The sequence below is a fragment of the Eleutherodactylus coqui genome, chromosome 7, assembly GCF_035609145.1.
Source record: "Eleutherodactylus coqui strain aEleCoq1 chromosome 7, aEleCoq1.hap1, whole genome shotgun sequence".
In the NCBI taxonomy this organism is placed as follows: domain Eukaryota; kingdom Metazoa; phylum Chordata; class Amphibia; order Anura; family Eleutherodactylidae; genus Eleutherodactylus; species Eleutherodactylus coqui.
In genome coordinates this window covers 115918726-115945986 of record NC_089843.1, presented here as the reverse complement: position 1 = coordinate 115945986, position 27261 = coordinate 115918726, and the positions used below count along the sequence as shown (strand labels likewise).

General features: G+C 40.3%; 2 protein-coding genes across 2 annotated transcripts in view; one reads left to right on the top strand and one right to left on the bottom strand.

Moving 5' to 3' along the window:
• The window catches only part of NPY1R (neuropeptide Y receptor Y1), a 90102-nt gene extending 70585 nt beyond the window's left edge, over nt 1-19517 (bottom strand). Inside the window, exon 1 of the mRNA XM_066573570.1 lies at nt 19385-19517. The gene's annotated coding sequence lies outside the window, so the exon portion shown is untranslated. The remainder of the gene's footprint in view (nt 1-19384) is intronic.
• Nucleotides 19518-21525: 2008 nt separating this feature from the next.
• The window catches only part of NPY5R (neuropeptide Y receptor Y5), a 160088-nt gene continuing 154352 nt past the window's right edge, over nt 21526-27261 (top strand). Inside the window, exon 1 of the mRNA XM_066574678.1 lies at nt 21526-21535. The gene's annotated coding sequence lies outside the window, so the exon portion shown is untranslated. The remainder of the gene's footprint in view (nt 21536-27261) is intronic.

Below are 27261 nucleotides of genomic sequence, written 5' to 3'. Positions count from 1 at the left end.
TAAATTTCATTGTATTTGTTCTTCTGATTTCCAGTTCAATGACTTGTTGTTAATATTGTTGAGTTGTGAAAAGAATCATAAATTATTGATTGTAACAAATCACAGTCAGTCATCACTACACATTTTCAATATTTCTGTTTCATATGGAACCATTTTAGTTACTGCAATGCACTTAGCAGGCTGCAAACTATTTTACTTCATTCTGCTTTTTGACAGCATAAAACAAATCTACTTTACTGATTGTACAATAAAGCACTTAAAAGGCAAAGTTAAAGCACACGGTAAATGATGCAGCCACTGTTAGATCCAGTAAGCACATATTTTGAACACTTGTTCCCACTCCAAGTGCAGCATGAATAAAGGTATATTCTTTGGTTCAGTATCTTGACTCAGCTACTCTTATGTTCTGCTGGGTTTTGCGAAGATTACTTTCAATTTATCTCCCAAGTAAAGGAATTGAGGGAATTTAAAGTATGGTAATATCCACTGAGCTCAAATGAAAGCAGAATCCTGAGTAAGAGAACTCTATTAATCCAAAAAAAGAGAGAATTACATTATACTGAATCTGACAAGTGATAGAAAGTTTCAGGGACATAATCCTTAAGGGCCATATATTTTAAGTATGAAATAAGTTTACATGTGTAAAGTCAAGTACTATGTATGATATATAAGTATAGACATATGGTTACTTGAATTTTTGAAACTAGATTGACATGATGTTCGCTACACTAACAAAATATTTGCTGTTTCTCTCTCTGACATTTCTCTCTCCCTCTCCTCCCTCACACCCCCTCTCCATGACGCTTTTCTCTCCCTCCCCCCCCTCTCCATGCCACTTCTCTCTCTCTTCCCCTTTCCATGCTGCTTCTCTCTTCCTGTCCCCTCTCTCCATGCTGCTTCCCTCTCCCCCTCTCTCCATGCTCCTGCTTTTCCCCTCTCACCCTCTCTCCATGCCGCTTCTCTCTCCCTCTCCCCCCCTTTCAATGCCACTTCTCTGTCCCTCTCTCTCCATGATGCTTCTCTCTCCATGACGCTTCTCTCTCCCTCTCTCCATGTTTCTCTTTCCCTCTCTTTCCATGACACTTCTCTCTCCCTCTCTCCATGACTCTTCTCTTTCCCCATGACGCTTCTCTCCCCCTCTCTCTATCCATGATGCTTCTATTTCCCTCTCCCCCCTCTGCATGCCGCTTCTCTCTTCCTCCCCTTTTACCCCTCTACTGCAACTGTTCCTCATTCTCTCACATGCTCACCGAACCTCTGCTTCAGCTGTTCCTTGACCTTCCTCATTGCTAAGCAATGCTTCACTCTCTCTAGTGATAAAGCACAGCAGCACGCCCATAGACTTAACATTAGAACTTTCAATGCGCCTGAAAGCTCACTCGATAAATCTATCTCAAATTTTATCATTTTACGGCACTGGTGAGGATGTCACAAATCTAATGACACCAAAATCATCCACTAAAGGTCAGGGAAAGGGGTTAAAGTGTGGTGCAAGAAAAAACCTGTAGTTTTTTTTATTAGATGATATGTATCTAGTTGAAAATGATTGGAAGAGACTAGAAAAACATGTCTGCTTACCTCAAATAATAGCACTGATCTTGTCAATGAGCTGTGCCTGGTGTTGCAGCTCACCCCTATATAACGTATTTGTTGACCTGAACCCTATTCCTACTCATTCACAATGTCCCTACAGATTGAAAGTATGGTCTCTAAACTAAGTTTATTACCAGAGAATCTCAACCACAGCAGTAGTCATAGGCATTTGAGAGGTTATTTAATGAAACACAAACACCGTGGCATGCTTTGACATTTGAGTATTACCATGTAGTTACATTCTAAAATGCCTTGTCTTCAATTCTGGCACAACCCTGGACTATACTTTATACCCAACTAGTGACACAGCCTCATTATTCCTTAATATCTTATGACTGGGCTTTAATTGTTTCACTAGTATGTTTCCATTTACAACGGGAAGTTGAGTTGTATTACCTCAAACCAAAACCCATATTACAAGAGGAGAATTTAATTTGAGCTCTTTATATTTATTGTTAAAGCCAAGACAATCACCATTGAAGAAATACAGAAATATCTAGTGGAATCCTGACACTCTTCTGTTTCTGAAATATTCAGGTCACATATTGTCTGCTTGCTGAAAAGAATCCAGACTATTCTTTGATTCGATGATTGAGTGTATTTTCCATTTTTATTTGCTTAGCTATTGTAGCAGGGTAGCTACTAAAGTGCTATGTTTACATCACAAAAAGTGACAATTCAGGCAACCTGCAAGTGGTTGAATCAAAAACTTGGATTAGGGCCTGATTGCTGGAGTGGGGAAAGAAAGATGAGCTGCCACACCACTCCATTCAGACAGTCTGTGCCTATGACTGCGTAGTATAACTAAGAACCAGCTGCAAGAGCTCCGTAATTATGACACGGTGTGAGCTGTTGACACAATGCTCTTAGTCTGGAGAAGGACCGGCCTTCCAAGCCTGTGGGAGCTAACACAGTGATGACCTGTATGCACACTGTTTCTATTGAAATGCATCAGACCTGGAGTCTGACAGCATGGGATGTGTCTTGTGTTCAGTTACAGCTCAGATGAGCAGAACTTTTTTTCCTCATGAATGTGAACTTATCTTTGCTGTTTAGTGAAAATAGAGCTGGTTGCAGACAGTTATGAACTAAATACGTTTTGTTGGAGTTTATATTCTTCATATACCCACTAGCCTACCCAGAAGATAGCCATCATGAGCTAGCCAACTGCCAAGTTGTCACACTATAAATGTCACCAAATGGTCCAAGTGAGGTTAAATTTAATTTATGATACTATTACATGGGATGCCTCCAATTTCTTAATATCTTTAAATTATTCCCAAATGTTTATGCGTACAGCATGTATTTCACCAATAAAAATATCATTCACAAGCCTCCCACTACCTGCCACAGGCATCCACCTGCACAGTGATTAGCATTGACAGCCCAAGTGGCTACTACTAGTGAAAAACAACTCTAAGACTTTTTTGTACATTATACTAGCATCAACTAATGCTTCACAACAAGTATTTTAGAAATTATTATATGATCTGTAATATCATTTTAGATATAATTGTGGTCACCACCTAAGAGCCTCATAGAATGGTAGAGTTGTAAGGGACCTCCAGGGTCATCAGGTCCAACCACCTGCTCAATGTGGTATTCATTAAATCATCCCAGACAGATATTTGTCCAGCCTCTGCTGAAGGAGAACTCACCACCTCCCATGGCAACCTGTTCCACTCGTTTATCACCTTAGTAGCCTCAAAAGCTTGCAAATATAATTTTGCTAGTTAGCCAATAAAGGTATCATCTCTATAATACTTTTATCTTTTTTATGGAAGAGTATTTAAAGAAGTATTCCATGACTTTTTAACTTTATGCATTCTGAGGAAACAAGTAGGATTATGACATTTTACAATGTATTTGCTGTACAATGTTTGCAGTGTTCTGTTTTTCTAGCGGCCGTTGAATGACCCTGCTGAATTTCAGTTTCTGCCATTTTGCCAACATTTTATCCATTGGCGCTATTCCAGTCCTGACCATGTCAGACTTGAATATTCACGTTCTGGGCAAGCAGACAGAATCAGAATCAGCAGCAGGCAATCATAAGCATGTGCAGATTTGCTTCATCTGTCAGAAGTGTGCATGCTAAGTAAGCGTTTTCAGAGATCAGTTCTGTGACGAGCTCAGCAATGCAACTATATGGTCATAGTCTGTGCCAGCAGCTGCTAGTAATGTTGGGTGCTCACACATCCTGTACTGCCAACCTTGCTGGTCTTATCTGTAGTTCATGGTCTAGAGTTTACGAATCACTGTACAGGCAGCTGCCATAAGAAGTGTGGAAAATAGACTAAGCAGAGGAGACAAAGCTCTCTTTACTGCCACATCTGTTGTTAGAGGGCTCCTAAAGTTTAACAGTGTGTAGTGCCCGCCATGCCGGTCTTGTCAGTAGTTCTCATTGTAGAGGTTACTGAGCAGTATACAGGCAGCTGCAATAACAAGCAGAGGAGACAGAACAGAGTCTTTGTCCTGTCAAAACTTTGTGAGAGAGAAATATTCACAGCAGGTTTGACAGAACAAAGAGTTCCAAACTGTCTCCATTGCTGTGTATAGTGGGAGGGGTTTAGCAGTCACAATATGTGTGGGAGGGAGGATACTAAACTGGGTGAGATGCAGCCAAGGGGATTATGGGAGATGTAGTAGGAGCAGCACCTGAAGTTTGTGAACAGGAAGTACAGATGTAAATAACAAGAATACACAGTGGGTTCCTGAGAATGAAAAGGGGAGTGAAAAATAAAAAGGGAAGGTAATGGATGGAGTTACCATAGTATTGTGTGATGATTTATGACTATTTTGGAAACTGACTTTGGTTTTGGACAAAACTTTTAGCATAACATAAATAAAAAGTTACATTTTTTTAAATGTATGATCTTATAGCTATGTGTATGTTACAGGGTCTTTGTGGTTCATTATTATTCTTAGCATTTGTCATTCAGATGCAACAAAGTTTTAAATGTGGCAGTAATAACTTCCTGGAACAAGTTGTTATTTTATCTTAAGAAATTAAAAAGATATTGTTATCCTATTTTAGCACAAAAAAGTCATTGTAATGCCTTAGGCTTAATGTCCACGGGCGGATTTGATTTGCGAAATCTGCACGTGGCACCCACATATGAGATCTGCAAATCAAGCCGCCCATAAGGAGGCATTGGGCGTCCGCACTTCATTTAACACCTGCGGATTTGTTTTTATTTGATTTGCGGATGCCATGCGTAGATAATAAATAGCAGCAGGCTTCATTTTACCGCAGGTCACGCCCGGATGTGCTCTATTCATCTCTATGGGAGCTTACGATCCGCAGTGCATCTTCAAATACATTTTCGGATTCACCGCAGATTTGAAGCTTAAATTCAATTAGGGAGGTGGGAAAAAGGCTGGAAGGTGGGGTTGTGGATTTTTTTCAGTGCTGATGATCCGCAGTGTAGTCGCGTAGATACGTGCAGAAAAAAACGCAATCCACGTTCTCCTACATGTAATAAAAAATCAATTTAATGATGACTCACAGTGCTTTTGCTGCTTGAGGCCTTAGTCAGACGGGCGTGTTTTCGCGCGATTTGCGCATGCGCATGCGTCCGGCGATTTTATAAAACCATTGCTTTGCAATGGTATCGGACACATGAGCGCTTTTTATGCGCTCGTCCGATAAATTATAGAACAGAAATCGCAGATCGCACCTATCTGCGATCTGCGATTCCTGTTCTCTTCTCTATATGCGCTCAATGGGGCCGGCGGCAGCAGCGCCGACCCCATTGAGAGCATATACTAGACAAATCATTCTTCTCTGCCACAGTTGTAACAGCTGTGGCAGAGAAGAAAGATGTTTGCCCATTGAATTCAATGGAGCCGGCAATACAGCCGGCTCCATTGAAAGCAATGGGCTGCCGGCAAGCGCGGGATGAATTTTCGGGAAGTACTTAAATATATAAGCCCTTCCCTGAAATTCATCCAGAAATGTGTAAAAATAAAAAATATATATATACTCACCTGGTCCCGGCAGACGGAGTTCAGCCGCGGCCGGCGGCAGTTCTCTGAACTGCTCTCTGTAGTATTCAGCAGCCGGGGATTTAAAATCCACGCCTGCTGAATGAGCTGCCTCTGATTGGTCACAGCCTGACGAATCAGAGGAAGCTCTCACTCACACCCATTCATGAATTCATGAATGGGTGAGTGAGTGCTGCCTCTGATTGGCTCAGCGCAGGGACCAATCAGGGGCAGCTCTCACTCACACCCATTCATGAATTCATGAATGGGTGTGAGTGAGAGCTGCCTCTGATTGGTCAGGCTGTGACCAATCAGAGGCAGCTCATTCAGTAGGCGGGGATTTTAAATCCCCGGCTGCTGAATACTACAGAGAGCAGTTCAGGAGAACTGCCGCCGGCCGCGGCTGAACTCCATCCATTTCTGGATGAATTTCAGGGAAGGGCTTACATATTTAAGCCCTTCCCGAAAATTCATCCTGCGATCGCCCGCAGCGCATTGCTTTCAATGGAGCTGGCTGTATTGTAGGCTCCATTGAATTCAATGCACTGGGCAGCTCCGGCCCGTTTCTATTAAAACGCGGCTAGGAGCAGTATTTTCGGGCGATTTTTCGGCCCCGGTCACACGATTTGCGGATGCGCATCCGTCATGTGATCCGCAAATCGCGGGAAAAAACGCCCGCGTGGCTAAGGCCTTAAGCCGCATGGAAAATCTGCTCGTGCCATGGACATAAGGCCTTAGAAACAGTGAACGAACAGTGGAACAGATAGTTATCTTAATGCATTACGTTTTAAATTAAATTTTGCCAGATATTTATCTTATTTAGTTTTCATATTCTGTTTAATGTAGCAGAAAATATAACACATTTAATCCAGATAATTAGATTCTCATTATTAATGCATACTTGTAAGAACAAAGTAAAAGAAAGTAATTCTTAAGAGATCTCTCTAAATTCCCATGACGGCATGTCCAAAGTCATATTAAAAAAAAAGAAAAAAAAGTGAACTCCCTGAAATTTTTTGCATTGATTGCTAATAAAATATGATCTGATTGTTCTCTGTCACAATTCTAGACAGATACTGTCGGGGCTTGAACTCAGGATCTCCTGTGCTCCACGCAGTAACTCTCTCTACTGAGCTACCCAACCTTCTGGACAGCTCTCTTGCTGAACCTCAGCCTTGTTCCTTTATCCTGATCAAGTTCCTGTTTTGGCTCTACCCTGCTTGCTACTTGGAAATGCTATAAAAGCCTGGTCCTTCCTCCAGTTCTTTGCAAGATTATTCTGCTCCCAGCTAGTAGTCAAGCTCTTTCACCTGTCACTCCTCCATTATTCTACCTGATATACCTACCTATGTACTCACCTTTGGCTTCCTTGACTACGCTACCCATCTGCTCCTATGTACAGCAAACTGATACCTACCTGTGTACTGACCTCTGGAGCTTCCTTGACTACACTACCCACCTGTTCCTCTATACTGCAAACTAATATCTACCTGTGTACTGACCTCTGGCCTTTCCCTGACCATGCTACCGATCCGCAACGGTTACAACACGGGACTCCAACCCTGCACTGGACAGTTACCGTTACATTCTAGATAAACTAGTAATAAACAAACAATTGTACTTTTCATGTCATTTACTGAGCACATTGAATAAGCATCTCCAGTGTAGAGTGAAGAAATAAGTGCACCCTTGTTATAATAACCTGCAGATGCCGCTTTAATGGAAATCACCTACAGTAAATATTTTGTGTAGATACAAGTAAGATTTGCACAACTTTGAGGAGGAATTTTGATTCACACCCTAATAAAAGTAGGGGCCATTACTGGTGAACCAACATAAAGAGTTGATATTTAGGGACTTCTCCTGTCCTGGCTGACCCTCACCACACAGGCAAAGAGGATCTCATTATTTACCGTTTTGGGAAACACACATTGCTTGTATGTTTTAAAAACCAGCTGAACTGTTGAAGAGGTTATCCCCAAAATGCATCTTCATATGCTGATCATGTATTTTATTACATAAGGAGTTTTGCACACTATTGGTCAGTCTCTACATGCTTTAACCTAGAGCGTTCTGCCTGCTCCACTGACAGCTTTTAGTCCTATTCTCTTGTTTTATTCCGTCCACTAAGGTGGTGCATCATCTGGTCAGGCAGCACCTCCACCATTGAAGATATCATTCTACTCTTTTCACCTTATATGTAGATTAATCCTTCACAATTAACATGACCATACAGGTTTTGCTTCACCCCTCTCTCTTTTTTCCCTCCTCATCGATATTTAGGAATTGTATCGTAAATAGCTAAAAAAAAAATGTAAGAAAATATGTGAGCTAGAGGCATTCTATATTCTCAGCATCTAGATCAAATAATCATTCAGTATACATATTGCTGAAAATGGAATAACTTTCACAATGGACTACAATAAACCTAGAATAAAAGTTGAGACATAGACACAGAAACGGTAGGCCAAAAAAAGAATGGGATGTTTTGCATGCACAGCCCTCTTCATGTTACGCCACAGCATCTTAATAGAGCTAAGGTCAGGACACTCACTTGGCCATTCCAAAACACAATTCTGCTTATTTTTCAACCATCCTTTAGTTCATGTAATTGTTTTTGGTTATTGTCTTGACAGTGTGGTTCAGTTTTGAAGTGCAGGGCAGTCCACTGGGCTGAATAGTACTATTAAGAGGCTTTATTTGTGCACTACATGCATCAGTGGGACTGACACTCTTAGTATGACTTATCTATGTGCAAGTATAATACTAAGCAGCCACACCTCTCAATATATGATAGGTGTGTGAGTGGTTGTTGATTAATGCATTGCACTTCTGTAGTGCTCTTCCATATTGAAATTTGACCATCTGCATGATGAGGGATGTGGTGTCTATACCTGTTGTATAAAACAGTAAGTGTCAGACTATTATTAGGTTTAGGTGAGAGATTTCAGCAAACTCAAAATTGCAATATGTTATAATAAGAGATGAGCGAACACCAAAATGTTCGGGTGTTCGTTATTCGGAACGAACTTCCCGCGATGCTCGAGGGTTCGTTTCGAACAACGAACCCCATTGAAGTCAATGGGCGACCAGAGCATTTTTGTATTTCGCCGATGCTCGCTAAGGTTTTCATGTGTGAAAATCTGGGCAATTCAAGAAAGTGATGGGAATGACACAGTGACGGATAGGGCAGGCGAGGGGCTACATGGTGGGCTGCATCTCAAGTTCACAGGTCCCACTATTAAGCCACAATAGCGGCAAGAGTGCCCCCCCCCCCCACTGTCAGCATAAAGATCGTCCTCCTCTGGCACAGCTGTAACAGCTGTAGCAGAGAAGAACGATGTTTGCCCATTGAATTCAATGGAGCGGCAATACAGCATGTTCCACTGAATGCAATGGGCTGCCCGCGATCGCAGGATGAATGGTCGGAAAGGGGTTAAATATATAACCCCTTTCCTGCAATTCATCCAGAAATGTGTTACACTAAAAATATATACCGGCGTATAAGGCGACCGGGCGTATAAGACGACCCCCCAACTGTCACCTTATACGCCGGTAATACAGTGGAGCAAAGAATAAAAAGCATTACTTACGTTTTTAGATGATCTGCGGCGCTCCTGCAGGCTGTCACTCCCTCCTAATCCACGGCAGAGTATTGCTTTCTCTATGAAAGGCTTTAAATCCCTGCCTCCAGAAAGACACGTGCCTTCAGCCAATCACAGCCAATGACAATGATGTCATTGAATGGCTGTGATTGGCTGTGTTTCTGGAGGCGGGGATTTCAAGCCTTGATATCCCCGCCTCCAGAAACACAGCCAATCACAGCCATTCAATGACATCATTGTCATTGGCTGTGATTGGCTGAAGGCACGTGTCTTTCTGGAGGCAGGGATTTAAAGTCTTTCGTGGAGAAAGCAATACTCTGCCGTGGACCAGGAGGGAGTGACAGCCTGCAGGAGCGCCGCAGATCATCTAAAAACGTAAGTAATGATTTTTATTCTTTGCTCCACTGTATTACCGGCGTATAAGGTGACAGTTGGGGGGTCGTCTTATACGCCCCGTCGCCTTATACGCCGGTATATATTTTTAGTGTAACACATTTCTGGATGAATTGCAGGAAAGGGGTTATATATTTAACCCCTTTCCGACCATTCATCCTGCGATCGCCGGCAGCCCATTGCATTCAGTGGAACATGCTGTATTGCCGCTCCATTGAATTCAATGGGCAAACATCGTTCTTCTCTGCTACAGCTGTTACAGCTGTGCCAGAGAAGAAGGATTTGTCTTCTATATGTTCTCAATGGGGTCAGCGCTGCTGCCGCTGGCCCCATTGAGCGCATATAGAATGCATCCATAGCGAACCGCGGGAGGGGCAGACTTTCATATCAGGCGGACACCTGATCTCCCCAGCCACTCACAGCAGGGGGGTGGTATAGGGCTTAAACGTTGCAGGGGGAAGTAGTAATGCCTTCCCTGTCTTTATATTGGCCAAAAAAAAGCGCTAACGTCTCAGGGAAGAAAGTTTAAGTAACCCGGACACCGCATGGTGTTCGTTACGGATAACGAACATACCGAACACCCTAATATTCGCACGAATATCAAGCTCGGAAGAACACGTTCGCTCATCTCTAGTTATGATTTAATTTGTAATACACAGAGTAACATGGAAAATTTAAAAATGTTTACCGTAATAACATGTTTTAAACAATAGGTCATTTTGTAATGACACATTGTCTTTAAGAGCAGCATAGAGCAGACTTGTCTTCATACTATCAGTCCAAATGGCACAAAAAATATCATGTTATTTGGCTATCAGCTAATAAAGAATACAGTAGTTTTAAATTTAAAGGGGTATTCCAATTTTGGGCAAACTTGGCCATGATGGGAACATCACTGTGTACAAGGTGACCAGTTGGATAGACACAGTAGAGCATAGCTGGACAACTCTGTTTCCATAACTCCCATAGAAATAAATTTGAGGAATGAAAACAGTGTAGCACAGTGAATTACATTGTTTCTTTAACCCCTTAACGACCAGCCCATAGTGTTTTTACGTCCTCCCGAAGTGGGCTTTATTCTCTGAGGACGTAAAAACATGTGTCCTGCAGAGAATAAAGCCCCTCGGGCTCTGGACGTGACAGCTCCATGCTGTCGGTGTCTGCAGGTAGCTGACAGCATGGAGCTGTCATCCCGGGCTGCAGGGACCCCCCCGGCAATGCGATCGGCGCTATCCAATCGATAGCGCCGATCGCAAAAAAGTTACAGAAAGTTCAAAAAAAGTTAAAGATTCAGCTGCCCTGATGGATCCGATCCATCAGGGCAGCTGAAATGACTCACCCGGGTCCGCCGCACTGCTCCCCGCTCTCCGGGTCCTCCAGGCCCCGAAGCCAGTCTTCTGTGCATGCGCGCCAGGCGGCATTACGTCGGTCGCATGCGCAGAAGGCCTGGCGGCCCGGGAAATTTAAAAATCTCCTGGCTCCCAGCTCCTGTAGGTAGCCAGGAGGCAGGAGATGTCAGCGGGGACCGCGTTCCCTGGTACCGCGATCGGCGTTATCCAATGGATAATGGCGATCGTGGAAAAGTGAAGAAAAAAGTAAAAAAAAAGAAAAGCTTCACCTCCCCTCATGGATCGGATCCATGAGGGAAGGTGAAAATACTCACCCCCCTTCCTCCGTGTCCTCCAGCCGGTGTCAGGACCCTCCGCTGGCTTCTGCGCATGCGCCGATGTGGCGCGCATGCGCAGAACGCCGGCGAGGACGGCAAATTCAAAATCTCCCTGCACCCGGCTGTCACAGATAGCCGAGTGCAGGGAGATATGACTGAGGACCGCTGTATGCGGTTTCCAGTCATATGATCAACGTTATCCATCCAAAATGGAAGTAGAACCCAGAGGTGGAATCCACACCTATCCTGTGGGTATTCCATATAAATTGAAATGGGAATACCCTTTTAAATGCCCATTGTATTTATGAGGGAAACGCTCCTCTGCCCCATCATTGACTAACAAGTTATTGTATATCTCTACGTATACCTTAACCACATCAATACCTGCAGATGGGGTAGGAGGAGTTTTACTCCTATGAATGCAATGGACTTATACTTACGAGTCTTCTGTATTGTTTAATAACTTCCATATGATAAATAGAAAGATAGTTTTGGTGTCATATGAACTAGTAGTAGAGCAGACCTTAAACAGAAAGGCATAGCTAGTGGACAGATCTAAAACCTAAAGAGCATTATTTATATCAAGGTTAGAACCTATTACATTCCCATCAAAATACTGTTATTCAAATGACATATAGCAATATGAGAAATGTTACAATCAGGTGGTTGCTTGGCAACTTGAACTGACACACATTATGGCTTCACATAGCGGTAATAGTAGTGCTGCTGTTAACTGCATTTATACCACTCAGGTCAACCAAAACAGAATACATACTTGGCAAGATGTTTTGCGGTGATTCTGGGATTCGGAGGCAATAATTCTAGGAAATGTTCCTATAACTGTTTCTGTATAATTTTCAAAAATATTCATATGTATTTCTTGCCAATGGTCAAATAAGGGCAAAGCTACAACATTTTGTAGTTTCAAAAGCTTGACCAATTTCTAACACAACTTCCACATTGGAAGATATTAACTATCTAGTGGTATCAAATTCTGTACACGCAATTGCTAGTTTTTGATAATAAGTAGAGATGAGGGAGCATACTCGTCCGAGCTTGATGCTCGTTCGAGTATTAGGGTGCTCGAGATGCTCGTTACTCGAGACGAGCACCACGCGGTACTCGTCTCGATTAAACGAGCACTGACCATTGAATTCAATGGGCTGCCGGCGATCGCGGGATGAATTGTCGGGAAGGGCTTAAATATATAAGCCCTTCCCTGCAATTCATCCAGAAATGTGTAAAAATAAAAAATATATATATATACTCACCTTGTCCCGGCAGACGGAGTTCAGCGCGGCTGGCCTGCAGTGGGTGTGAAGGGGGTGTGAGTCAGACATACCCCTGATTAGCTCAGCGCTGAGCCAATCAGAGGCAAATCTCACTCACACCCATTCATGAATTCATGAATGGGTGAGTGAGTGTTGCCTCTGATCGGCTCAGCACAGCTCTCAGCTGAATGACAGCAGTTCAGCACCACAGTGCAGGGGACAGCAGGAGAACACGCTGCTGTGCCCCGGCAGCTGAAGGGAGGTGAGTATCTATTTTTTTTTGTTTTTTAAATCACTTTTAATTCATTTCCAGGGAATGGCTTATATGTAAAGTCCTTCCCTGAAAAAGAATTCAGGTGTGCCAGCGGACCATTGTCTTCAATGGAGTCGCCGGCAGCAGCAGCGGCTCCATTGAAGAGAATGCCTGCATTTTTATTCTTTTTTACACTAAAATCTTTCTTTTTCAGGTAAGGGCTTATGTTTTTAAGCCCTTCCCGAAAATTCATCCCGCGCTCGCCGGCAGCCCATTGCTTTCAATGGAGCCGGCTGTATTACCGGCTCCATTGAATTCAATGGGCTAACATCGTTCTTCTCTGCCACAGCTGTTACAGCTGTGGCAGAGGAGAACGATCGTTATGCTGACAGTGGGGGGGGGGGGGGGGGCGGTCTCACTCTTGCCACTATTGTGGCTTAATAGTGAGACCTCGGAGCCCGAAATGCAGCCCTGCATGTTGCTCCTCGCCTGCCCTATCCATTTCTGTGTTTTTTACATGACTTAGGTGATTTGCTAAGATTTTCACAAATGAAAACCTTAGCGGAGAACCAGTCATATACAAAAATGCTCGAGTCGCCCATTGACTTCAATGAGGTTCGTTACTCGAAACGAACTCTCGAGCATCACTGAAAGTTCGACTCGAGTAACGAGCACCCGAGCATTTTGGTGCTCGCTCATCTCTAATAATAAGCAAAGCAATAATTTTTTCTCACTTTACAGATATAAATTGTGGGCTGTAGAAGCATCACAAGGGTAAACATTGAGTAGCAAACGAGTAGTGTGTTTTTCTCATCCATTGAAAGGATTCTATGACTTTAATGTTTATTGAACTGAATACTAATAGCGCATTACTTGATGTACAGAGTTGTAAGAGTAATATACCTTTTTGACATATCCTCAGCCATTAGCTACAACTCAAATATATAAGGCTTATACGTAAAATAAAGTACGGTATATGGACAACTATGTGTAACAAATGCTTCTCGTACAGATCCAGTCTTCAGGGACTAAATGTTGTGAAGTTACTTAAATATTATAGTTCAATTGAATAACCAGAAGATACAGATGACATTGCTAAATAATCTCTTCTACATTTGAGCTAATGAATGATGTGTGTAACTTACGGTTTCATTCATTATCAGATTTGTATATAGAACATTAGTATTCAATAATGGCCAGGTTTTATATTTAAACTCCAGCAGCAAGTTTATGATGATTTGCAGACTCCGCAATGACCTGTTTAATGCAGAATACAAATGATTCACTCCAGATGGTGACAAAATGTAGAATCCTGACAAGATCCAGGAAACTGTTCCATGTAAAGCTGTGTGTTCAAAGTAGATTTATTGTTTCCTAATCACTAAATATTTCTTGATCCAAAAACAAAGAAAAAAAAACACTTCAGCATTTTTACTGAAGTTACAAAATTATTTTAGAATCTTTTCCAAAAGCGAAGGCGGAAAAAATCATCTTCCTATTTACTCACACTTTTAAGAGTTCTTGGCGTATCTTCTTAGCTACATTTTGCTGTTATGGACAAAATAGTCAGCACACAGTAGTCTTTAAATGCTTGAGATTTATAAACACAGAAATCCTGTAAATTAAACATTTTCAGCCATTAGCACTATTATTTCATGTACTTGAAGAGAATATGCACCAAAAATGTCCAATACTAGTTAACTGACGATTGTACAAACAGGATGATACAACGCACTGAACAAATTTTAGGTTGAGGAGCAGGGTGATGTCACAGCTTTAGCCCTGACCCACATGATCCATGTGTAACATACTCGCTTGGAGGTGTGTACACCTTTATTCTGGCTCCTCCTCACAGAGGACACCAGTTACTCTGTTTGAAGGTGCTGTTGGTCAAGTCAGTGGTCTTGGATCCAGTCCTGTATCTGAGTTCAGATAAGTCTGTCTGGTGATATACTCGATTTGGGGCATTGTCACATCTTTTCTCCTGTACTTTTGGTTTTTTTTATTATTATGTAACATTTAGCGTTTGTCCCATTCCATGCTGTCACCTCAGCTTCTGAACGTGTGGCTGCCTTCATCAGGGTATCGCCCTGCTTTAGGTAGAGTTTCCACGCATTAGTAGGTTGATGTTAGATTCCCCAATTTTCACCATTTTTACGTTTCCTTATATTTTGTGTTATCTGCATTTGAACCAGCTGTGTATATTCACCCTTTAAGAACACATTTTTTGTGCCAAGTTCAGATGTAGCAATATATTTGCTGCGTTCGGCTCTGATGTAATACAGGAGAGAAGTTGGGTACTGTTAGCTGAATATTAACAGAGATAAGGGCTCTAACACTGTTGATGTTACTGCTATTTTTTTGAAAGCAAAGTCTGTAACCAAAACCATCTGAACTGACACATTTCAGAAAAAATAGGAGCTTCTTTGTACAAGTATGCATCAGCATTCTGAATAACAGTACCCTGCCAATGATCACAATAACAACATGGCTCACTTACCTCTTTCTGCTACCAGACATTTTGTTTTTTTTTTTGTTTAATTTTTCCATCCCCACTTTCAGAAAAACCATAACTTTTTTAGTTTTACTGCAACATAGCTATGAGTGCTTGTATTTTGTTGGACAAATTGTAGTTTTCAATAGTACCATTTAATACATTGGAAAACTTTCAAAAATTTCCATGTGTGACAAAATGGAAAACCCCCCCACAATTTTACCATTTCTGGGAAGTATTTATTTTTACAGTGTTTATGGGTGGTAAAAATTGCATGTTATCTTTCATCAGTATGATTATGGAAATACCAAATTTATGTAGTTTTTTTATGTTGTACTATTAAAAAACAAATAAAATACTTTAAAAAAAAAATTGATTTCTTGGCATGTAGAGCAATGAGGTACAGTAAGGCCCCTGTCCACGTCCATTTCGGAATATCGCCAGCGATATTCCACCGTGGGGGAGCAGGGTGGCCGCTGTCAGTTCTCTGCAGTGAGCCTATCTGACAGATAAGCTCAGCACGGAGAATCGCGGCATGTCGCGATTTAGATCCCGTGAGCAGGGAATCGCTATGATTATCCGCTCAAGGACACCGCGGCTGCGCTTTCCATAGTAACACTATGGAAAGCATTCACTGTGTTACCCGCGGCCGGATTATTGCCACAGGCAACGCAATGAACAATCGCCTGTGGACAGGCAGCCTAACAGTGCAGAGGAAACACATTCAGAACTAGGCTCTAACATAAATAACAGCTGATTGTGAAGTCACAGTATAGGGACATACCATGTGAGCTTGTCATTTGTAGACCTAGTAAAAGAAAGGGCACTGTCTAAAGTTTACTAGTATCTCACTCAACATATAGTTATATATAATTAGATGTGCTTCCCTTCAACTTCCAGCAATGAAAACAGAAGTATAAGCTCAATTATAAGATTAAAAAGAATGTATTTGAGAGTCCAAACTTACTTGTTACATCACCATAAAGCATATGTCTTTTAATAAGTATTTCATATTTGTATTCAATATGTGTAATAATTAATATGCATTTTATATGTGTACTCTAATTAGATATGGGTACCAAACTGACAATAAGATATGAAGGTAAGGAGCATGTAGATTAGGGGCTAGCTTGAGTGTCATTCACAGTTTATAGGGTGCACTAAATGACAGGCACTCTGTAGTTTGGTGACAAGTTCTCAGAGCAACTGTTGGGAATTTGATATCCCCCAAACTGTCTTGATCTATCTTTAAATTGTTTCCATTCCTATACAAAATGGTTCTATTAATCACATTATAGAAGTATTTAAACAATTCCCTAATATATTGCAAATAGACATTCACAACTCCTGACACAGTTACTGCAAGCAGCCTCAATATCTGCAAGTAGGGCAGTCATAATGTATGCTTTATCTGCCTGGCACATAGAAACCAAACTCATTGAGTCTCAGCTATTTGCAGATGTATGTAATGCCAGACTTTGGCACTGACAGGATATGATGTTGCTATTAGATATCACAAACATGTAGCTATAGCCTTTCTAACATATGTTTCAGCTCCAGCTACTTTACTAGACACCACAGCAGCTGCTAAGGGCCCAAAGGCTCAGAAGGCCCGCTAGCAGAATCATTATTGCTTTTTGTGAAACTCTTAAATGGCATTGCATTCAACCTTTAGTTGTTGCTCAAGTTAAAATAGTTATGCTGCTTTTTTCATCTCTGTATATCCTTAATTTTGCTATAGGGCCTTTGGAATTTGAGTTTCTCCCCCCTAATTTCCGAATATTGGAAATAAAATGTTTAGTATTAAATAAGCATATTACACATGTAAAATATTACAGGACATACAATGTGATTATGTATATGTGTATGCACTCTGTTGATTATATATGGAACCATTTACTATATTAGCTCCAGACTAAGCTGTACTGAACTGCACTGCAATATGAAAAGAAAAACTGTACTCTACTTATTAAGGGCCACCATGGTACTTCCAAAGGCATTATAAATATAAACTCCCTATTCAGGAAAATTTGGTAAGCCAAACATAGCAACACAGCAAATTAGAACTTGATTGTGATAGCAGGGCACAAAAAGTTATCTTATCTTAACCCATTAAAAAGCTATTGTTCTCTTATCCAAACCCAACAAAAACTATTGTAAAGTAATTTAAATTGTAGATTAACCACCTTGATTGCACAAAACACCATGATCTCATATCAAATAAGAAGTCAAGCTAAAGGAAAATACATCTGTATGCAAAAAATGAAAAGCACAATAAAAAGCAACCCCACTCACCTTTTCACATTGCCCTCCCCCTTGACTGTGTTTCAGTTTGCATACATGTTAAATATGGCAACATATGTGCAGAACATACAAAAGTCAATCTGTATCAGTTTGGGGCAGGCAGTTATAAAACACAATGCCAGATATACAAGGTTTTGTTAAAGGAAAGTACAGCCAGTCTCTTTATGTAGTGATGACTTTGCTTAATATTGCCAGATACTATATGGTCTGCTTCATGTTTACAATTAAACATTGTAAATATTTTGAGGAAAAAATAAATGAGATACAAGTCTGGATGATGTCACCATTATGTGGATATCACAAATATAAAAAAAATCATGTGACTGCAATGTTGTATATACATATTGCAAACTTCCATGATGAAACTAGGACATATGTTTCCTGTTGAATTCACTCTGCACAACTGAGAACATCCTCCCTCTCCGATGTGACCTGCTGCATCTGCTACACTTTCTCTACTTACTGAAAATGATTCATCCATTTGCATCTTTATAGAGTTACTGGGATTTATTCAGTTACTGTTTGGCTGTAAATAATGTCACACTGGCAGAGGAGGTCAAGTTGTAATCACCTTTCTCCAAACAAGAAATGCCCCAGATAATAGCCATAAAATCCCTCTAGAATCTCACATGTAAAACTGAAAGACCTGACTATGTGATGTTACAGAATGCAACAGCTTTGACAATGATTGACAAGATTACCCATAGTCCTTAATTCAACTAAATACATGCCACTGGGTAAAAATGTCACATCTTAGATTGTCAGATACTGCATAAATGCAAGATCAAGGATTTGAATGTAACAAAAAAGACAATAGAAAAATCTTTGTGAATGCATCATTATACCAGTATGCTCCTGTACCGCATGTATATAGCACTATGGGTGGCAGTACATTAAATGTCACATAAACCACACAAAGGACTAACATGTTCTAGAAGTAACAGTATAACATATTGAACCTTGGTTCAGTCTCACATTAAAGGCACAGGGTCATAACTATTTCTGAACTTATTAGTTTGTATGCAGCAAAGATCACACACTGAAACAACACACTGTACTATATGTAGATAATTGTGCCATTTTTATATACAGTATATGCATACATGCACGTAGTGCATACCAGGAGAAGTCATTACTTATCTATAATCACACATAAACTTTACTATCTATCTTTTGATTGAACATACATATATATCTCTACATTGATTATATACATTGACATACAGTATATACAGAACACATGCAACAATAACAATGGCAGTAAAGATAATATCTCCATGCACTTGAGCAACCTAGATTTTAACTCAGAGTGAATTATATCAATTAGTAAATTCCTAAAAAGCTGAATACCTTAGAAGAGCGAGTCCTTACATTCCTACATGATAACTATGATTAAATAGACTAGACCTGGTATTTACCAGGAACCATACACACAAATTCTTACTTTCCTAGTGAACTCTGCTATAGAAGAAGTGAACAGGTGAGAACGTTTTAATCCAGAAGCTGCTAAACTGTTATATAAGAAGCAGTAGCACAGCATGCCGCTGACAGCTACAGTAACTGAGCTGAAATTGAGGAGCAGCTTCTGAAACTCTCTCATATAAATACATGCAGAATAATATACCAATGAATACTATAGTTCTCCAAATTTCATCTGAAGGATGCATTATTAATAGTGGGTGAACGTGCAGCTGTCACAAAGCTTCATCGATCACTTGTCCAGTAAACAAGGTGCTGGACATAGAATATTTCAGAGTTGCACTAAACACAGCAGAGTTACAAATGTTATCCCAAGCTGATATAAGGGTATAGTCACTGTACCTTGCTGAGACTCCTGCTCCTGTGTAAACCAATGACGGATATATGGGAAGATAGATGGGAGAAAGCATGTACAGCAAGAAAAGCAGAATGGGGCATAGCTCCAGTTATTTCCCTGCTCACACTGTGAAGATTGTGGAAGATGAAGCGACGCCCCTTAAAGCTCAGCTCCACCTTTATACTAACATCACATGCAGATTTGCAAGACTTCACATCTAACAGAGCTGACTACGAAGCCATCACCTTCTTTAGCATTGCCTCTCTGGAGGAGTGTTGCTTAGTAATCCTGAGAGAAATGCAATTAGACATAGAAGCATGGGAAGAATAACGCTACAGCCGACAACAGCTTTCAAGTGTGTGCAAGTTTTTATTGCCAGTTTACATATCCCTGTAGAATGTTTGAGGGTCACTGCCCCCTGGTGGTTATAATTAATTATTGCCGTCATCTGCCTAGTGCTTTCAACTATGTACTGTTCCGCTTCGCTTGATGGTGTAGTCATTGATTTGTCAGAATTGGGGTGAATCTACTATACTAATCAGATTACGTTAGCAGCAGTAGTCAAATTGTATATATATATATATATATATATATACATATATATATATATATATATATATTCATATATGCCTATGAATCTGGTGTGTGCCTATAAAGCTGAGGACTTTTTAAGGCATTTTCAATATGAGAATCAGGTGCCCGTAGCTCTCAAAGCTTTGCAAAGAGACAGGGGTAGCAAAGCTGACACATAGCAGATAAGATCAGAAGGCAGTGGGGGTTTATCTCCCTTCAGCACCTTGGACAGCTCCTCTAGTTTCCCTGTATAATCCATCATCTTTACTTTGATAGGACCAGTTTCTTATCATATAATATAACTGTAATCCAGCAGGGAATTTTTTGCTTCAGGCTTCATATTAGACATATCCTTTTCTAATCCCAGCACACATTATAGTCTATAAATTCAGCTCATTCTCTGATGCTCATCATTAAAGCAACAGTTGCTGAGTATTTGTGCTCCACAATTATTCATTAGATTCATGAGCCGCTATTTAAACTATGACCCTCCTTTATCACATAGGTATTCATGTGTAATATCATAATCAGCTGTCTAAGTATATACTTCAACTGCTTCCAGAACATCTGAAGACACATACATTACTGAAGGGAAAATTCTGCTAGAATTTACAGTAAATGTGCATTAGAGGTGTGATTTACTCAGATTTCCCCTCTCAGTAGAGTTATGTATATATCAATTCATCAAATGGTTATGAGCTGTCAGAATTAGTGTAGATGACTTACAGATACCCCTTACAAGCACCACCTGCACATAACTCATCAGACAGGTCTAATAATAATGGTCTTTCTCCAGAAGCTACATATTTGTCTGGGTTTTGAGCACTTATGTAACACATCATAGTTCTGCCCTTTAGTGAGCCGCTGTCCCTTTGGTTGTACTAAACTGTCGTGTGTCGTATAAAAGTGTGCAGATATCTTCCTGCAATATCATCTGTGAAGATTATACTGATAAATGTTATAGAAATACAATGTGATACTCTGCACAATACACCTTAGACAGTAAGAACGAGAGCTATGAAATATGGAGTTTGCAACTGATATCTCTCTCTTTAAAAATGACTCTAAATAGATAGATAGATTTACCTTTATGAATATATAGATAGTTATACCTGCCTGCATTATACATAACAGATATAAGAAAAGAAAATGTAGCAATCGCAATGTTTGGCAGATAACCTGAAATAGCGCAATAACGCATACAGCCACCAGGTGGCAGTCACGAACAGACACACTACAGACATATACTAGCTCCTTAGCTATTTAAACTTGCAATGTGTACCCTTCATTGCTGGATTTTCCTACTGTTTAATTGCATTTCTCTTGGGACTTATTAATCAGCACACCACTGACAGGTAATGTACAGGTGATGGCTCTGTAACCAGCCCTGTTGGCAGATCTGTTTGTGATGTTCTGGTATAAGGTGGAGTTCAGCTTTAAGGGGCGTTGCTTACTCTTCTACAGTCTTTGCAGTCTCAGGCTGAGAAATAACTGGAGCTATGCCCTGTCCTCCCTTTCTATTTCTCTGCATGCATTGTCCAACTCTCACTACAAATATCAGCTGAAATTGAGATCCAAGCAAGGTACCGTGCATATTCACTTAGTATTAACTCTTCTTCAGTATTTACTGTTTCTATGATATGTGCAGGTTGCATGACAGGTATTAGTCAATAAACACTATCTATATTTTGCACTTTGCTACTTTCTTACTTTCTATGGACAGGTGGATAACGGGCTTGTCAATATTCAGCATTTGCCTGGAGCTTAGTGACTTGTCACCATAATGCACATATATACATGTTTAATACTAAGTAGCTACTTTTTTGTAACATTTGCATATTATATCCCTGCCAGAACCAGTGATGAAACCTATAGAGCTTTATATCCTTGGACATTCTTCCCGAGAGCTTTTCATGAGCTGCATTGTGTGCCAGAGTTATTCAAAGTATTTGTAGCTGCTGCTCAGTTCTTGGCTATCAGACACCATGTTCTCATTATCCTTGGTACAATGGACTGAGCAATCACATATTCATAGCGTAGGAGATGGGTTTCAATGAGCTAAGTAAGCATTGATACATGGACCTGTCAAAACTGTCTAGTTAATAGTTTTATACCAGGCAAAGTTTATAGAATAAATATTGGAATTTGTTTTTCTAATAATCCAACCCTTTTGGATTGTTACAGCATGTGACAAAGTATGGAAGTACTCTGATTAATTATTAACTATCTTATTAACCATTAATTTCATTATAGATTGCATATTACATATTGATACTGCATGTTTCTTATGTTTTATTATGACATTTGTAATGTTCAATTATATACAAATATACATTTGGCTACATTTTAGTTGCAATTACATGTGCCTACTTTGTCCTTGAAGTGATGTATACAGAAGTTTTTGAAGTTCTCAGCCAATGTACCTACCTTGTATATGTTCAACTAGAAGTACAGTAAGGATTAGTTTGGTTTAAATGGTCAAATGATTGAGTATTAAACTTATTCTCCTAACTAGTAGCCCAGTTTTGTAACATAGGAAAAAGGAGAGCCAAACTAGCATTCTACAGTAGTTTATAGTTATACGTGATCGCTGATGATCATTTAAAGGCAGAAGCTTTGTGACATTAATTTTTGTATAGAAAGATGCAGTTTGTTGGGAAAAGAACTAACATACACAAAATGAAAATAAGTGGGCTTCCTCTAATGAAAATTAATGTTATCTAACAATGAACTTTGCTTTCACTAATATATTCTGCTCTGCAAAAGAGCAAAGGAGCCCACAGATATGTAAACCAAAAATGGAGACTATATATTCCTAAATGTAAGGTTTACATATACCAATATATGTATCGCATCATATCAACATATAGATTACCTATTAAAAAAAGTGATGCCACACCCCCTTATAAACAAAGTATCCTTTTCAAATCATTATTAAAAACCTAAAAATGAGTCCCACAGCATAAAAACCAAACACACTAAACTACCCACTACATCATGGGCCAGCATATACACCATTAAATTAAACCCTTATCAACTGACTTATCTATTATTATATCAAGTGACATATATATATATATATATATATATATATATATATATATATACATGTTTATATAAAATCACATAACATGCATAATGTACAGCGTGCAAGGAAATACCAAAAAAACAAAAGGACAAAGGAGTGTCCGAAGCATGCATTGAGGCGGATCGGATACTATATGTTCACGCATCCCAGGTGTTTCACGGGTTAATATCGGTTGTAGGGTGCTTGTACTTTCTTGTATTTTATTGCACTTCATGCAATATGCATTTTATGTAATGATATATCTATATGTCTATATATATATATATATATATATATATATATATATATATATATATATATATATATATACACTCTTTGTAAAAAAAACAATCACGCACCTAGAAGGAGTTATTGTTTTGCTGTAAAACTTGACATGCAGTTACATCTCAGGCAGATATGCAAATGATTAGAGTTGTGGTGTGATTAGATGAACAGTCTTGCCACCTGAGTCCCTAAAGATGGTTCTACCCTTGGCCTATAAAAAGGCTCTCGGAGACTACTTGTGTGTAGTGGACCTCTGTTTCAACTTGTGTAGAGCTTTTTGGGTACTAGACATGTCTATATGATGCAATCGAAGAGATTTCGCCAGGTTAACAGAGTTTGAGAGGGTGTGCATTATTGTATTGTGAGAGGCTGAATGGTTGTATCAACAAACTGCCCGTCACCTGGGCCATTCTGACCAGACTGTTAGGAGGAGTTCGGATCAGTGCATGTGTGAGACCACACAAGGTGAACGGACTCAGTACTAGAGATGAGCGAGCACCCAAATGCTTGGGTCCGCGTTATTCGAGTCGAGCTTTTCGTAAAATTCGAGAGCTCTACTCGAGTAACGAACCCCATTGACTATGATAGGAGACTCAAACATTTTTGTATGTGGTACGCCGGGTCCCGAGCTTTTTTTTTTTTTTCTTGGTTCATGTGTTTTCTCTCTCTCTCTCTCTCTCTCTGGGGCGCGGTTGAACACGGCGTGATGCTCGTTCGAGTAACGAGCACCATCAAGTATTCTAATACTCGAATGAGCATCACGCTCGGCAGACTCCGTTCACTCAACTCTACTCAGTACCCTCAACAAATCATCAATAGAGAAGATCATCTGATAGTCAAACAAGCATGAATAGCTCCAATTGTTTCATTTTCTGACATCCAGAGACAGGTGTCACAAACCCTACAGGCCTCTGTGTTTGTTGGAATCATTTTTAGGCGCTTGGCTGAAGGACATTTGATCTCACAGTTCCCATTACATGTACTGTCTTTGACACCCTCTGTCGCCTCCGTTTGCATTGGTGTTGTGAACAACAAAACTGGACTGCTAATCAGGCTTAGTTTGGGCCTTCATTCTGCCTTTGCTATGGATCATCACACTGCCCCCGCTGCTGGTGCAATGGTCTGGGGAGCCATTGTATATGACAGTTGGTCCCCCCTAGTAGTGGTACAAGAGACAATGACAGCTCAGCGATATGTTCAAGATATCCTGCAGCCACATGTGTTCCTCTCATGGCGGCTTCCAAGAGGTATTATCCAAAATGATAATGCTTGGCTGCGCACACAAGGGGGTCACAGGAATGTCTCCACAACATTATCACACTTCCATGACTGCCCGGTCACCAGATTTATCACCAATAGAACATGGATGGACCATCTGGTATGCCAGCTTTGACAGCCTATCAGTTTGCATGATCAAGAGGCTTAGTTACAGCAAATGTGGACTGATATGCTGAAGGCTACCATATGGAATTTGTATGCCTCCATGCTCGCCCGTACCACCTTTTGCATCCAATCTAGGGGTCGCCCTAAAGTGACAGGTGAGTTGCGGGAGTGAGCAGTGGGGAGCGGGGGGGGGGGGGGGGGGAGAGAGGGAGAGAGAGATCTCCCCTCCGTTCCTCCCCGCTCTCCCCCGCCGCCGGCAGCCGAATCTTTAGAGACGAGCGGGCAGATACTCGACACTAAGGCACTACTCGCTCGAGTAGTTAGCCTTAGCGAGTATACTCGCTCATCTCTATTAACCAACTAACCATTTTCATCCTGTAAGCATCCAAAGCATCTTTGACTTTTCTTTTGCTTTTTAACATACACCCAAAATCCTTTTTTTTTGCTTTTGGCCTCTGTTGCAAGCCTTAATTCATTATTAGTTTTAGCTTTTCTGACACTTGCCCTACGGTTTCTGCAGATATTTTTCTTCCCTTTCAACATGTGTGCAGGTTCTGTGTTCATCCATCCTGGTCTCTTTAAATGCTTCCCATTCTTCCTTCTTTTATGGATTGTGAACGATTGTGCTTTGAGAATCTCATATCGCAATATTTCCCAACTTTCTTGGACATTTCAGTCCTTAAGAACATCCAGCCATTGAATTCTTCCTATCCTCTTTCTGAGTTTATTAAAATCTGCCTTTCTGAAATCCATTGAGGGCTGAGTTTTCAGCCCTCAATGGATGTGTTCGAGCGTAGGTACGAGTGGGGTTACTCATACCTGCGCTCGAATGCGGTGTTCCTAACACCGCGATTTTTGAAAGCTGTCTGTTCTATTTTTGCTTTTTAGCATTTTTTAACGCAACTCCTCACCCAACACAATGATTGATTGGGTACATTAAAAAGTGCTGTCAGACTCTGTACCATGTGTTCAAAACCACCATTCAAAATTGCAGTAAAAATGACATGATTTTGAGCTGTGTTTTCTGAACACGTGTGAGAGTGGCCTTAGGGTGTGTTCATATTTTGTGTTGAACTTTTTAACCACAATTAAGAAAAACACATTTAAAAAACTGCATGCGGTATTCAAAGAACACGTATGATTTTTAAGAATCTGCATACACTATTAAAAACCGCTTATGTTTTGGATGCGTTTTTTAATTGTGTGTAAGGCCTAATGCACACGGGTGTATTTGCACTGTAGGATCCGGAGCTCCAGATCCCGCAGCAAATACAGCCCATAGGACATGCATTAAAAATGCATTTCTATGCCTACGAGCAAAAATCAACTGCGATATTCCGCTCACGGGGCAGAAAATTGTGGCATATCCTATTTCAGTGTGAGCCTCGCACAGGCCGCGACAAGTAAGTCACAGGTCACCCAGGGGCACAGGGTCGAATCCCGCTGCGAGGATCTCCCAGTTGGAATCTGACCCAGCTGTCTGCATTCCATCTAAAGTGCGCAATTATATACAGAATAAACAGGGAAATTTATAACTTATACCATAGATAGAGAGATATATAGATAGGACATAGTTATGAGATAGCTAGCTAGCTAGCTAGCTAGCTAGCTAGATAGATAGATAGATAGATAGATAGATATGAGATAGATAGAAAGATAAGAGACAGAGTGATATATGAGATAGACAGACAGATGGGAGATAGATGAGAGATAAATAGATGAGATAGATAGATATAGATGGATGAGGTAGATAGATAGATAGATAGATAGATAGATAGATAGATAGATAGATATAGATAGATAAGAGAGACAGAGAGATAGATCAATAGATGAGAGATAGATAGGTAGATAGACATAAGATAGATGAGCGACAGAGGGATAGATGAGAGAGAGAGATATATGAGAGAGATACATAGACAGACAGATGAGAGATAGATATATGAGAGAGATACATAGACAGACAGATAGGAGATAGATGAGAGAGATTGATAGATGAGAGATAGATAGATAGATAGATAGATAGATAGATAGATAGATAGATAAAAATGAGATAGATAGGTAGATAGATAAGAGACAGAGTGATAGATGAGATAGATAGATAGATAGATGAGGGAGATAGACAGACAGATGAGAGATAGATGAGATAGATAGATAGATAGATAAAAGACAGACAGATGAGAGATATATGAGAGGCATAGACAGACAGATGAGAGATAGATGAGAGAGAGATGAGAGATAGATAGATATAAGATAGATAGATGAGCGACAGAGAGATAGTTGAGAAAGATAGATGAGAGAGATAGATACATGAGAGATAGATAGATAGATAGATAGATAGATAGATAGATAGATAGATAGATAGATAGATAGATATGAGATAGATGAGAGGCAGAGGGATAGATGAAATAGATAGATGAGAGAGATAGACATACAGATGAGAGATAGATGAGATATATAGATATAGATAGATTAGATAGCTAGATGAGAGAGATAAATATATATGAGATAAATAGATGAGTGACAGAGTAATAGATGAGAGAGATAGACAGGCAGATGAGAGATATATGAGAGATA